We start from the raw sequence: 15,032 nt of genomic DNA, 5'->3' as shown, positions 1-15,032 counted from the left end.
TATTATTATTATTATTATTATTACTACTACTACTACTACTACCACCACTACTACTACTACTACTACCACCACTACTACTACTACTACTACTACTACTACTACTACTTATTTCATTACTATTTATAAATCATCAGCATCATCGTTATTATCGTTATAATTTTCATTATTATTATTATTATTATTATTATTATTATTATATCCAGACCATTTTATTATGTTTAGGAAGAAGTGTTCTAACTAGAGAGATTAAACAGCATTCATTCACCCCTTCTCTACTTTTATCTTTATTCTTGTGTCCCCCAGACGATTTTATTCAGCTTAGGCGGAACTTCGGGCTAGAGAGGTATGTTTAAGTACTGTACATCCGTAATCACACTAAATTCTACGTAGTGTGTGTCTGCGCCGTGAATACAAGCATGAGTGTGAGTCTGCGCAGCGTGGGGAGGGATGGGGGAAGGGGGTCACATGAGAGATGGATTGGTCATTGTCAGTCGCCAGCCTCACTTGCCCAGGATGTCGAGGTGTATATTTTTCATCTCTTGCTTCCTCGGTCAGTCCATTGCTGGTATCCGTGTCGTTTATTTCTTAGTGTTACAAGTCAGTTCAGTGTTCGTAAGTTTTCCCAATGCACAATATAATGAAGCATCCTAGCCCTAATTTTATTTGGTAAGTGTTAAGTGAAATGAGAAATTGAGGAAAAATAATCTGCGTAAGATCCACTTGTCTCCAGCCCGTGTTTACATTTGATTTCGGCTCAGTGTCAACTCGTCACCATTCTCCTGATGTCAAGACTTACGCTGTTTTTGTTTTTGTTTGTTTTTCCTCTCAATATTATGCCTCCTTTAGCCAATCAATTTTTCCTCATTACCCGTCCCCGCCCCGACGTGGCTAGGGGACGGGTGTTGTTTCCACTCGGTTTGTTTGTTTGTATGTGTTTGTTAACACCTTTACGTGAAAACTACTGAAGCGATTTTGACTAAAAAATTTCAGGGATGATGGGCTATAACCTTATGATCGCCCGATTAATTTTTGATCCAAATTAGGCCAAGGCCCAGGCTGTAGGCCAAATAAAGATTTAAAAAAAAAAAAAAAAGGGGGGGGAATTTTTTTTTTTTTTTTTTTTTTTTTGCCATAACTCCTTTCAAACTCGTCAGATCGACATGAAACCAAAACCAAAAGGTGTATCTTTCAAAACTGCATCCTGTAACATGCCTCATTACATCTGGGAGGTCACCCCCCAGTCAGCCATAGGAGGTTCAGTGTCAGGTGGGTCGGGCCTAAATTTTCAAATGGGCATAAAATTGTCAGTTTTCACCCGATTTTTTCCCAATTTGATATGTGGCATCTTTGACTAGACATCTTATACGTTGGCACTAAAATGACTGCCTGGGGCGGGATTGCTGTGCCTTGGCACCGCTTCGTGCTTCATGTAATGTGTAGCGAAGCCTCTTTCAGACCCACATGCTGTGTTTAGTGAATGGAAATTGAAATGGGAGATAAAGATAATATCCGACATTTGGTAACGACTGATTCTCTTCATTAACGTTACTTGTCATCACTCGCATATTAGGAATTATCGTGGTATTTCGGCTATTGTGTTACTGGTATTCCCGTCGTTATTTACCTGTTAATCGTACAGTCGATCAAAAGCTATCGCGCTGGAAGGGTCCGGTGATATCCTAAATGACCCGTACTGCGTGTGATATTCCGAGTTACTCCATTGTCCGAATATGCATATGTTAAGAGTGCTAACCAGGAATTCTACAGCAAGCAATTTATAGCAACCAAATTTATGAACGTGGGGTGTCACACTCGCGTGAAGTGTGCTCTCTCTCTCTCTCTCTCTCTCTCTCTCTCTCTCTCTCTCTCTCTCTCTCTCTCTCAATATTTTGATCGACTGTACCTTATTTCATCAGATGTTTACCGGAGTCAGCACTGCAGTTATTTTGTAGGTAAAATTATTACCCCTCAATCCATGACATATTTTTGACTTATTTCTGAGATCGCCAGACCATATCATCCATCCGAGGGGGAATGTTTCATAGCGAAGATAACGAAATAATGATATATATATAATGGTTGCCAGTTCGAAGACTCTATTAAGCTGAAAAACGTTGATTGGAGATCGCACAAATATAAACAAATGTCCTGGAAATATGTTAAAGTGAGAAAACGAAAAAGTCAAGCGCTTTAGATCCACGGCAGTTGTTTACATCACGTATTTGGTGCTAAATCATCGACTCTGCATCATTCTTCTCCTTCCCCGGACAGTGCATTTTGTATAACCAGCGTCCTTGTCCTGATTTCGTTGTCATATTTTGTGTTCCTCCTTCCAACCCACGTTAACTTAACCTCTTTCACATCATGCAGGTCAGCTTTTATATTCCAAGAAGAGAATCAAAGGCTGACATCCCACATAGAAATTGCCCTTCCCTAGAAAAAACGAACAAGAGGGGCTTAGAATGAGTATAATTTATTAAAGCAATGTTCAGACACAAGTAGATTAATTCAGAGGCAAATCAATCAAAATATTTTATCCTTTCAAGTCGTTCCAGGTTCATCAAGGAAGTCATATGCCAAAAGAAATCTCAGTGTGTGTGTGTGTGTGTGTGTGTGTGTGTGTGTGTGTGTGTGTGTGTGTGTGTGTGTGTGTGTGTGTGTGTGTGTTAGATTTTCAAGTCTTTCAGGTCCTTTTCTCATTCTTTTAAAACCATTACATCGAGCCAAATATGTACAGATCATTCCAGATTATGTGAACGGAGGAGTGCACCAAAATTCAGTACCTTGGCTGCTCCTTATGTATCTAAGTATTTATTCATTCATTCTTTTTTATTTATTTATTTATTTGTTTCAGTGATATGTGTTAGGCAGGGAGGTATACTGGATGAACTGGGATGATGGTGAGCTGGCGGGTATGTTGAAGTATAGCCTGAAAAAATGGGCATCGTAGTTCTATTGATATTTGAAGTAGTCAGTACCCCATCTTCCGAAAGGAGGATGGTGAACTAGAGGAGGAGGGACAGTTTGAGCCTGTAGTCCACCGCATACACTTCCGGGTTATCCTTGAGCCATAATAGCAACAACAGATGCATATAAAAAATAGAGATTTAAGTGGATTTAAGTAAACAAGAGGGAGACGTGTTTACGAGGCACTGAAATCTTTGTAAATAAAGCAAACAGGAGTGTATGTGGTAGTGCTGGTGAACTGAACGAGGGTGGGGGGAGAAGGGGGAGACTATCAGCTACCAGACAAAGGACAAACACCACCACTACCACACTACCATTACTCCACCACAATCACCACCCTTACCCACCACACTTCAGCCACTGCCATCACATTGTCCTACCACATTGCCAGTAATACCATTCCACCACCAACCTAACCTACCACACCACACTACCGCTACCACCACATAACCACCACCATGACTACCAACACAGTAGCACACCACACTATCACACCAAACTACACCACACCACTAGAACACACTACCACACCACACTACCATACCACTCTTCCTCTCAACACTATTGCACCACACCACCACATCACACCACACTATCACACCTCTTTACAACACCACACTAGTAATGCATCACACCACACCATACTACCACCACAGCTTACCATACCACACTACCTCTACTACCACACCACGTTATCATCCTACATTACCTCACCACAACTACCACACCACCACCACCACACCATCACCACTCTACCACATCACACCACACAACCACATCACACCACCACTACCACACCATCACTACCACACCACCACTACCACTCCAGCACACACCACCACACTATACCACAAGCCATACTACCATGCCTACCACACCAAAGTAGGTTGAGGTGGCGACAAATCGTACTTCTTTGGAGGAAAATAGTCGCCAAAAATCAAGAAAGGGGTTTGGCTGGTCTCCACGAGCATCATAAAATACCTGATGAATAAAGCTGCTTGTAGTAGTAGTAGTGGTAGTAGTAGTAGTAGTAGTAGTAGTTGTTGTTGTTGTTGTTGTTGTTGTTGTTGTAGGCCCATGTTTATCTACAACACAAACCCGGAAGACTGCAGACTGAAATTGCCCTCCTTCCCCATCCCACTATCCTGCTTTAGGGGGTAGGGGGGGGGACTGAGGGACGTTTGTATAACCAGGCAGCTCCACCGCCGGTCATATCGCTGCCATCGCGTGAAGGCGTCCCTAACCAGTGCCAAGTTGGTTTTATATATATATTTTTTTTTCCACCCTCTTTATAGACGATCTGTACTGGCAGTGGGCATGTATTGTTCGGCATTTTGGCAACGCTTTATGTGTGAAATGAAAACTGTAGTAGTAGTAGTACCCTAGTAGTAGTAGTAGTAGGTGTTGTTGTTGTTGTTGTTGGTGGTGGTGGTGGTGGTGTCGTAATAGTAGTAGTAGTAGTAGTTGTAGCCCCAGGTTCATTTGTAACGCGAATATGGTGGACTGCAGGCTGAAGTTGCTCTTTTCAAAGTTGATATATTAGGTATAACAAGTTAGAATTTGGTGCCAAGTCATTTCCCCCTCCCCCTTTAAGCTTCATACCGGTACGAGTATTTCCTTAAAGAGATGTGGCTTTATTATTATTAGTATTAGTATTAGTATTAGTATTAGTATCATCTTTAACTTGCCCTAAGAGAGACATCTTTTTGTCCTGAACAGTGGTAAGTGGGGAGAGAGAGAGAGAGAGAGAGAGAGAGAGAGAGAGAGAGAGAGAGAGAGAGAGAGAGAGTCCTTCTGTAGTATCGTAGATGTTGCCAGATACTCTGTAGTTTGTTTTTCGCTTTTTTCTTTTAGCTCATTTAAATTTTTCTTTTTGTATGGGTAGACCGTACAGTATGATAAACCTGTGTGCCATACAGTCCTATTATAGTGCCGCAGAGGGACGCCTTCACTTGGTGGCATTGATATAACTGGGCGGTGGATCTGCCTGGCTACACAAAGGTCCCTCAGGTCTGTCATCCTGTGAAAGGAGAATGGTGGACTGCAAGAAGAAGGACAATTTCAGCCTGCAGTCTAGTGGGTTCACATTCATATGAGCCTGGAGTTGCAAACTAATAATAATAATAATAATAGTAATAAGACGAAACGGCCCACACCCACACTATATATTTAATGAATTCGTCTAACAGGTCGCGGGTTTGGATGGCCATTCATATTTCACAGTAAACAAATCCTATATCTTATTAAATGACATACCATCAAAATCTACAGCTATCTATAGTCGACGAACACTAGATCAGCAATGCAATATATTATACTAGATCCTCCAAAAAATAAAACACACACACACACACACACACAGACGCTAGTCCTCCGCCTGTCACAGTGTTAACATACAGATGCGTCAAATTTGTCCGACCCCGTTTTCTTTTACTAATGTTAAGTGGTGACTATGCTGGGTCCAATAGTGAGGAAACGAGAACATCGACACAGATCACCCCCTTAGTATGATTTTATCCCCACCTCACACTACCACACTACCACATCATTACCACCACACCACCACTGCCACACACCGATCGCTGGTGCAGTGGTAACGTTCTCGCTTGCCAACTGGTGGACGGGAGTTCGCGCCTCGCTCAGGTTGCGAAAGGTTTCACTGACGAAGTGGGTGGTTACTGTCCCCCTTGAGCAAGGGAACGGGTGTGTGCGTGTGTGAAGATCACAGCCTTAGCCTTGCCCTTAGATCGGACTATATGAGCTCTCAGCTCCCTTCCGGGAGGGTAAAAGCTGACGGTCACGACCATCAAGTGATCCTGACCGACCCGGTGAATTACACCACACCACCACTACCACAGCACGCCACAACCACTACCACAATACACGACCACCAACACGTCATCCCTACCACACCTCACCATCACTTTCCTCTTCCTTTTAGCTTGGCCCAGATATTCGCCATTCTTCAGGTATTATTCCACGTAGCTCAGTGGCAGAAAAAGCCAATATCACGGCTCTAAATCCTTTCCCTACCACTCCTTCACGACTAGCATCATACTCTAATGTTAATCTCTCGCAATAACTCAGTAATCAAGCTGGAGAGGTAATAATTTTAGGCCAAGTTAGAGTGAATAGGGTATAGACTCTGGTATCTCTTCCTTATCAGTCTTTATCAGTTTATTTCTCTGTCACATTAACTTTCACAAACCCGTATGACTCAGGTCTTCTAACTGGGGATGGAGGCTTCGTTGCACCCTTTACTCAGCGATTTATTTCTCACCTTATCCTCCAGCATCTTCTTGTATGTCACTGATGAGAAATATGACAGGTATAAAAACAATGTAAACAGCTGAGACGAGACTGTTTAGGTGTACTGTACAAAATAAATCGCTTAAGGAGAGGCGCGATGAAGCCTCCTGTGCGACTTTTAATGCTGAGAGAGAGAGAGAGAGAGAGAGAGAGAGAGAGAGAGAGAGAGAGAGAGAGAGAGAAGAAGAAGAAGAAGAAGAAGAAGAAGAAGACGAAACGAAGAAGAAGAAGAAGAAGAAGAAGAGTGTCCTAAGTTAGATGGGCTACAGTACTAAAATCGTCCAGTTCATGAGATGGACGATTGTGATGGTACGAAGTATTAGCACTCCCAGACTCCTTTGACTCGCTCTCAGATGAATTAAAATCGCTTGGTTTTAGCTGGAGGAGAATACTGATACAGGCATGAGAGGGTTTTATATTTATATGTTATTTATCCATTCTGTGTCCATGTTAACGGTACCTCTTTAGCACCTGGACATATATATTTTACCTACTGCGCCACCAGAGGAGTTTATACCGAATAGAGTAGAAGTGAAGGCAACATACAAACTCTGCGAACCAGTTTTCCTGTGAGATATCTCCGATAAGCTGAGTACAGTCTTCTGGTGATGGCAAAAGTGATACTCGTAGAAGACCTCATTCAGTACTTCCCATAACCTTTGCCATAATTTGTAGCGATTGGATTTTAATCAGGGGTACGTGTGCCCCTAAGGAATACGAAACCTTAAAGCCAGGGGTACTAGACACACCGACAAATGCAACGTTATACTTATGTTGATACTGAAAATATATATACCATAGATACGGTAGATAGACAGATTTTCAGTAACTTTGTGCCACCATTGAGAGGTTTCAGTGTCAGAGAGACGGATAAGTGATCAGTTTGCTTTTCAACCTGGATTCCATAAGCGACAGCGATCAGATGAAATAGGATTTAGTTGGGCTGAAGATAAAACAGTAATGTCCGAGTGGAGTTTGAATCAGCGCAACCAGATAAGGTTTGGTATGCTCAACTGAGATCATTCCCACAGTTGACAGAGAGAGTTCTGAATGTTCTCGCGCCGTTTGCCATCACATACATTTGTGAGGTAGGTTTTTCATTATGCTTACGTATGAAAACAATGCAAGAAACCATTTGGGTGCAAGCAATGATAAGTGTGTGCCTCTTTCAACGAAAAAAAAAAAAAAAATAGAGAAGAAAAAGAAATCCCACCCTGTCATCGCCTAAAAAAAATAAAAAATAAAAATAATAATAAGCTAAGATGTCGGTGTTTTCTGTGTAGGATGGGTGCTGTAATACAACCGTTACTGAACTGTAACCAGGTAAATGATATTTCAGCAAAAATATCCAGTTTTGACTCAATATGGTAATTAAATGATTTACATTTCTTAGATGTATATATATCCTATTGATCCATTTTTTTTTTTTGGGGGGGATGGAGAAGTAAATAGCTTTCTGAATCTCATATATTTTACTTTAAAGTCAGTTTTTGTTAAGGAGTGCGGGAAAATATTATGAAAACTCCAACGGTACGAATACCGAAAAAGGATAAGAACCACATTTCTGTAGCGACTGGTGTTTACGTCCACTGACTGCATGGCTGATTAGTATTTCTACATTACACCCAAAATATCAACGTCCCTTACACCAGCAGACCGAAGCATCCCCGCAACACACGAGACTTGAGATGCGTGCTACGTGGACCACTCCCTATATATCAGCCTTTCACTTTGCACTCAGTGTGTGTTGTGAGAGCCGAGTACCAACCGAACTGGGCGTCACTGGATTCCCGCCCTCTGCCCAGCTGGTATGACGAGGCAAAAGTCGGCATCTTCCTCCACTGGGGCGTGTTCTCCGTCCCTTCCTTTGGTTCGGAGTGGTTCTGGAATTTCTGGCAAGGTAAGGTGATTGTATCTGTACCCAGCAAATGATCAAGAAATTTACTGAAGACTCCTAAAGCCCTATGAGTAAAATAATGCTGAAAATGTTAGACACTGGGACCATAACATAGCGTTCTAGCCGGCATCAGTAATTACTTTAAAAACAGTTATAATTCAGCGTAAGTGTAAATCATCCCACATGTCAAGTCTCTAAGCCAAAACCGTCATTCTGCGGCTACTGGAAACGAGTCAAGCCATTTAGTCTTTAGTTATTATTCCACACAACCAAAAAGCACCATAGTCAAGCCTCAAAGTAACTAAAATCTGTAATCCAAACACTACATCTGTCAACCTGTAATTTTATCCTACCATTCCACAGATGACAAGAACCAGGCGTACGTGAATTTCATGAAGAACAACTATCGGCCTGATTTCACGTACCAAGACTTCGCCCGGGATTTCACCGCTGAGTTTTATAATCCTGAGGAGTGGGCCCGGATTCTGGATGCTTCTGGTGCGCGTTATGTTGTGCTGACCAGTAAACACCACGAAGGGTTTACTCTCTGGCCTTCTAAAGGATCATGGGGCTGGAACGCTATGGATGTTGGGCCGAAGAGAGACCTTGTGGGTGAGTGCGTTGGTTTTTCTCTGTTGTTCCTTCCATAGCATGTCCTTCATAGAAACACTGCACCATAGTTTTAGCCTTTTAGGACATATTAACACTTCCTGTCTTCTGTTGCTGGTGATGTGGCCTTATATCCTCTACCAGGCAATGTAATTACCTGTGTATAGCTAAACGCCTTCATCCCGTAAGGGGTAACCACAAACAAGTAGTCTCCATGTCGCCCTGTCCTCTGCCGTTCGCTTGCCCTTCCTCCACTCCATCCCTCCATCTCATCCTTGATCTCCCTCTCCCCTCTGCCCTTCACCTCACTCACTCACATACACTCTTCTAGTTAGTTCTCATTCTCCACCTTCTCCACTTGGCCGAACTTACCATATCTAAAGGAGTAAAATCTCTATAATGGCCGTCTGTTTAAGGTAATCTTGCAGCTGCTTTCCGTTTCCAAGCTGCACATATCCACTTCTGGCTGTAACACTCGTAACCCGAATAAAACAACTTGGAGACGGCAAGAGTATAATGAAAAAATGTCCTAGGGAGCAAACACTGACTATAATCTTTTGTTTCAGGTGATATGGCGGCTGCTAACTATTGCCAGACTCACAGTATCTAAAACAGTAAACACCTGTGATCTTCGGCATCTGCTATCCTTTGCCGGACTGTCACATCCTAAAGAAGAAACACTCTGGTCTTCTGCATCTGCTATCCTTTCTCTGGCTTTTGACATCTAAAAAAGTAACAAACCTTTATCAAAACGTTCTGTTGGAGGTGATATGGCTTTTCCTATCTATTCCCAAGCTCCCAACGTCTAAAAAGGTAACCAATATGTATCACAAGGTTCTGTTTCAGGTGATCTTGCTGCTGCTGTCAGGTCCCAGGCCCCACACATCCACTTCGGGCTGTACCACTCCCTATTCGAATGGTTCAACCCCTTATTCCTGCAGGACAAAGAGAACAGCTTCCAAACACACGAGTTTGTGACCAGGAAAACCATGCCAGAGTTGTATGAGCTGGTAAGTCAGACAGCTTTTTTTTTAACCCTCTCATAATCGGAGCAGCCCTGGTATTTTATTCAACTAACACCAGGCCATTTTATTCAGCTGAGAGTGAGATGCATGGGAACCTGAGATTTTTCATTCCTTTTCCTTTAGTCATGTCATGGTCGGGACAACTCTAGACTCCTATTCCAGCTACTGACAGATGATTTGACTCAGCTGTGTTAGTCCTAGAGTTAATCAGGAGAGCAGAGGGAAATGTAGTTGGTGCAATGAATGTCTTGATATAAAACAGAGGACTGGGTGTGGAGGCTGCAAGAGGATGGCATGAAAGTGTGTTAGTACCCACATTAACGTATCAGTGTCAGACTTTGTAATGGTATGAATGCACGAAGTAGAAAGTAAAGGCAGTGGAAGTGGGACTATGCATGACAGAATGAGAAAGTAATAGTAGTGGATCTGGGACTATTGGGGAATGTGTGTGGAATGCATAGAAAGAAGGGCATGAGATATAACGCGATTCGCGAAAGATGTGGAGTAAGGAGCCTGTTGATAATAATGTAGAGGAGCGAGATTAGACAATATGGTCACATGAAGAGACATGTAGGTAGGGTTGTTGTTGTCGTAGTTGTTGTTGTTGTTGTTGTTGCACCAGGCTCATCTGAAAAGTGAACCCAGTGACTGCAGGCTTAAGTTGTCACAGCCCAGTCCACCATCCTCCTTCCAGGGGATGGGGAGTTAGTTGAGCGGCTTGTGTATAACCGTGCAGTTTATACGTAGTTATATCAGTGCCACCACATGAAGGCGTCTCTCTCCAGAACCAAGAAATGAGAAGAATAGGGTCTATGTGAGTGAGTTCAAAGGTGACTGGAGATACGGTAAGCCACGAAGAAGCTGGATGGATAAGATAAATGTGTGAGAAAACAAGGTATGAAGGTCAGTGAAGGTAGAGTTTACAGGGATTTTGCTGGATGAAGTATTTACGGAGGAGTACAGTCGGCTTCGGGGACCATGTTACCCTTTGCCATCCCGCTCTCACTCATGTGGCAGCGGCGTACTAGTCGTGTGGGTGGGAGGCAGACAGCAGAGATTTTTCGTATTAAGTATTGTGATACAGTACATCGACATATTAACATGCAGTCGAATGACCCACCGGGGATATAATATAATGTGGAATCTCTGTAAGGTGATGTGGTGTTACCCACAGTAAGGGAGGGGAGAGGGGGGAGGGAGGCAGGTCAGGAGAACGGGAATGCCGAAGTGAGAATGAAGCGGCAAAACAACTTGTGAACTGCAAGGTTACGAACACCTCACAGTTTACGATTACTAAGGCCTTGTGAGTTTTTAGGGCCTGGATGTCCCCATAATCTCCTACTCTTCTCCCCCTAGAGGCATGTAAGACAATGACGGAAGGGAGCTAGGACAGTATCACTATTACCCATTATAACCCAGTGGAAACGTGGGACAGCTTCATTCCCCTTCCCTTCCTCCCTTCGTCTCCCATTCACGGTGCTTCGATGCTTCACCACCACTTCGGTTCACATCCCCATTCTCCTGACTTCCCTCCCCCCTTTCTCCTTTCCCTTACCTCACCCCCTCCATCACCCTACCTCTTCCACCTCGCCACCACTTTCTTCATCAGAGGCAGCATTATTCATTGTAAGTAGCACCACATACCCTCACAGTGATTCCATTCTGTATTATATCCTCCGTGGAACATTCAACCGCGTCTTGATATGTCGATTTACTGTATTAGACTATATATACAAAAAAAAAAAAATTCTGCTGTCTGCCTCCTACCCATGCGAGCAGTACGCCGTTGCCACATCAGTAAGAGTGGGGTGGCAGGGGGTAAAACGACTCCTGGAGCAGACAGTACATGGTAAGGGTTTGATACATCTCTCCTGTAACTCAATTGTCAAAGGAAATACTCTGTCTGGCAAGTGTGTGTGTGTGTGTGTGTGTGTGTGTGTGTGTGTGTGTGTGTGTGTGTGTGTGTGTGTGTGTGTGTGTGTGTGTGTGTGTGTGTGTGTGTGTGTGTGTGTGTGTGTGTGTGTGTGTGTGTGTGTGTGTGTGTGTGTGTGTGTGTGTGTGTGTGTGTGTGTGTGTGTGTGTGTGTGTGTGTGTGTGTGTGTGTGTGTGTGTGTGTGTGTGTGTGTGTGTGTGTGTGTGTGTGTGTGTGTGTGTGTGTGTGTGTGTGTGTGTGTGTGTGTGTGTGTGTGTGTGTGTGTGTGTGTGTGTGTGTGTGTGTGTGTGTGTGTGTGTGTGTGTGTGTGTGTGTGTGTGTGTGTGTGTGTGTGTGTGTGTGTGTGTGTGTGTGTGTGTGTGTGTGTGTGTGTGTGTGTGTGTGTGTGTGTGTGTGTGTGTGTGTGTGTGTGTGTGTGTGTGTGTGTGTGTGTGTGTGTGTGTGTGTGTGTGTGTGTGTGTGTGTGTGTGTGTGTGTGTGTGTGTGTGTGTGTGTGTGTGTGTGTGTGTGTGTGTGTGTGTGTGTGTGTGTGTGTGTGTGTGTGTGTGTGTGTGTGTGTGTGTGTGTGTGTGTGTGTGTGTGTGTGTGTGTGTGTGTGTGTGTGTGTGTGTGTGTGTGTGTGTGTGTGTGTGTGTGTGTGTGTGTGTGTGTGTGTGTGTGTGTGTGTGTGTGTGTGTGTGTGTGTGTGTGTGTGTGTGTGTGTGTGTGTGTGTGTGTGTGTGTGTGTGTGTGTGTGTGTGTGTGTGTGTGTGTGTGTGTGTGTGTGTGTGTGTGTGTGTGTGTGTGTGTGTGTGTGTGTGTGTGTGTGTGTGTGTGTGTGTGTGTGTGTGTGTGTGTGTGTGTGTTGTGTGTGTGTGTGTGTGTGTGTGTGTGTGTGTGTGTGTGTGTGTGTGTGTGTGTGTGTGTGTGTGTGTGTGTGTGTGTGTGTGTGTGTAACTAACCTCAAAAATACACAAACAGTTTGAGCAGATTGTTATGCTTGTGAGATGGCGCCAGGATTGCGAGGGCTTGAATGATGTGTGAATGATAGTGTGGCCATTTCACGGGGCATGCTCTTGATGGCTCTTCTACTAGTGTATTTCCTTTGTATGTGTTCATACCTCACCAAAGCCATAGGTGGCAAAAGAGGTCAAGATGATGATGATTACACAACCTCGAAGGCGTCCTTTTCACTCTAGTCATACAGCCTCCAGGCGAAAGTGGCCGAGGTTTACATACGGTCTTTATTAACCGCTTCACCTGGATGGATATAGCCTTCGTTAACTCCTTCACATAAATGCCCTATAAATGTGAATAACACTGGTCAGCAGCAGCGGGATAAACTGAAAATTATGTCCATTGGCTGGAAGGGTTCAATCAGAATTTCTTTTCCTTTTTCTTCCTACGTCACTCCCCTGTAAGTCAGACAGTTTGTGTGGTCTGCGTGTCTGTGTGTATGCTGTAAGCCAAATACTGTTAACCCTTTCTGGCCAAATCAAGATTAGAGTACAGGTTAATACAAATGACGTCTTTCAGCTGAAAGGATCATGATCATGATCATGATCATGATCATGATGATCATCAGCATCAGCAGCAGCGACAGCAACGGCAGCAGCAGCAGCAGCAACAACAACAACGGCAGCAGCAGCAGCAGCAGCAGCAGCAGCAACCATTCCTTTTCTTCCCCATCAGGAGCTTAGGAGCTCCGGGTTAGGGTATTCGGTCCCAACACTGAAGGTCAGGGTGACCAAGCTCACTCGACCCTGTGTGGCGTCACGTGAGCAATAAACCCCACCCATTCCTCAGACGGAAACCATTACAGGCGCCATCCAGCTGCAGCATTTTAACCCACCAGACCACCAGTCGTCATTTGGTTATATGGTTACAACTCAGAGTAGTAAATGGTTTCCTGGGTTACAGAAACCCAATTGGTTGTCAGTCAGTGTACAGTAGTCACCTGTAGGCAGCACAACATCGAGTGAGTCGATGATGGGCGTCCCTCCTGTTGCAGTAATAATAATAATTATTATTATTATTATTATTATTATTATTATTATAACTAGAACTCTGAAACTGTCCTGCAGACAGTCACTAGACTCCACCTAGCTACTCTTTCTTACAATGACCTTGACCCCATTAGGGAGATTTGGATTTTTTTTCTCTCAACAATGGCCCACACCAGGACACATAACCTGGGCCATTCAGATGCCTTGCGCAGGTCATGTTGAAATCTTCAGTAGGCACGACCAATTCATCTCGTTCACAACACATTACTGATATGACTCATTCTGACATGTCCTTTCACTGTGGGTAAAGGATCTGGATTTGTTTTTTTCTATCAACACTGGCCCGTGCCATGACACACAACCTGGGCCCTTCAGATTCCTCGCATGGTCTCCTGTTCTTCTGGAATCGTTATGAGACTCTGAGGCAGGAATAATAATACCAGCGAAAACAATAGTCTCCACCTATGTAATATGTGGAGACTAATAATAATAATAATAATAATAATAATAATGATGATGATGATGATGATGATAACTAATAATAATAATAATAATATTTTTCTTATTAACAAGGAGAAACAGACAGTGCAACACCCACGCCCACGAACAAATCTAAGGGCTAAAAATTTAATTTTGCCCTGTGATCATCACTTTCGATCAAATGCTTCAAAATCGAATTGCTTCATTTCTGTCTTACACTGAACCCTTTCACCACTTTTGGTCCAAATCACGTCAAAAATTCTACCTGAACCTCTTCCTGTGGCCTGGAATTCTGACCTTTCCCTTTTATCTTGACCTTTGACTGACTGCTCTTAAAATCGCATGTCTTCATCATGCCGACCTTTAAACCCTTCCTTGAAATTTGTGAAGACGACTGAAGCTGTTAAGTTGACCTAGTCACTTGGCCTGGTCCTTTAACCTATTGTTCTCTAAAGCAGTTGGTCAGCTCCGTCGCTGATCCTTAAGCCTTCCATCAAGTTTGAGCCGCATCAAATTAAACCTGTTTTTTTGTTATTTTGTTCACACAGACACTCTGGTTGAAATCTGACTTTGTTGTGTGACCTTGATCTTTGACTGATCATTCTCAGAATCAAACACTTTTTTTTTTTTTCATTAACCTCAACTCTTGCACCCAGTTTGGTCTGAAACGGTCAAAAACCTTAAGTTGATCTTACGAGGTTAAATTTTGACCTAGCCATGCGACCTTGACCTTTGATATGTTTCGAAAAACAGTAGGTCAACCCCTTGACTATTTCTCTCCCATTATGGTTACAATCCCGAAGTGGTGTGGTCACCCACAAGGGTGA

At 43.4% G+C, this 15,032-nt stretch overlaps 1 pseudogene; it reads left to right on the top strand.

The window, feature by feature from the left end:
* The first annotated feature begins 782 nt into the window (after window positions 1-782).
* LOC145393383 (alpha-L-fucosidase-like) overlaps window positions 783-15,032 on the top strand; it is a 29,024-nt pseudogene continuing 14,774 nt past the window's right edge.

This window comes from Coenobita brevimanus, chromosome 24, assembly GCF_032717465.1.
Source record: "Coenobita brevimanus isolate Jiangsu-jjx chromosome 24, ASM3271746v2, whole genome shotgun sequence".
Taxonomy (NCBI): domain Eukaryota; kingdom Metazoa; phylum Arthropoda; class Malacostraca; order Decapoda; family Coenobitidae; genus Coenobita; species Coenobita brevimanus.
Note: the sequence above shows the minus strand (reverse complement) of the source record. Positions and strands in the feature narration are given on the sequence as shown.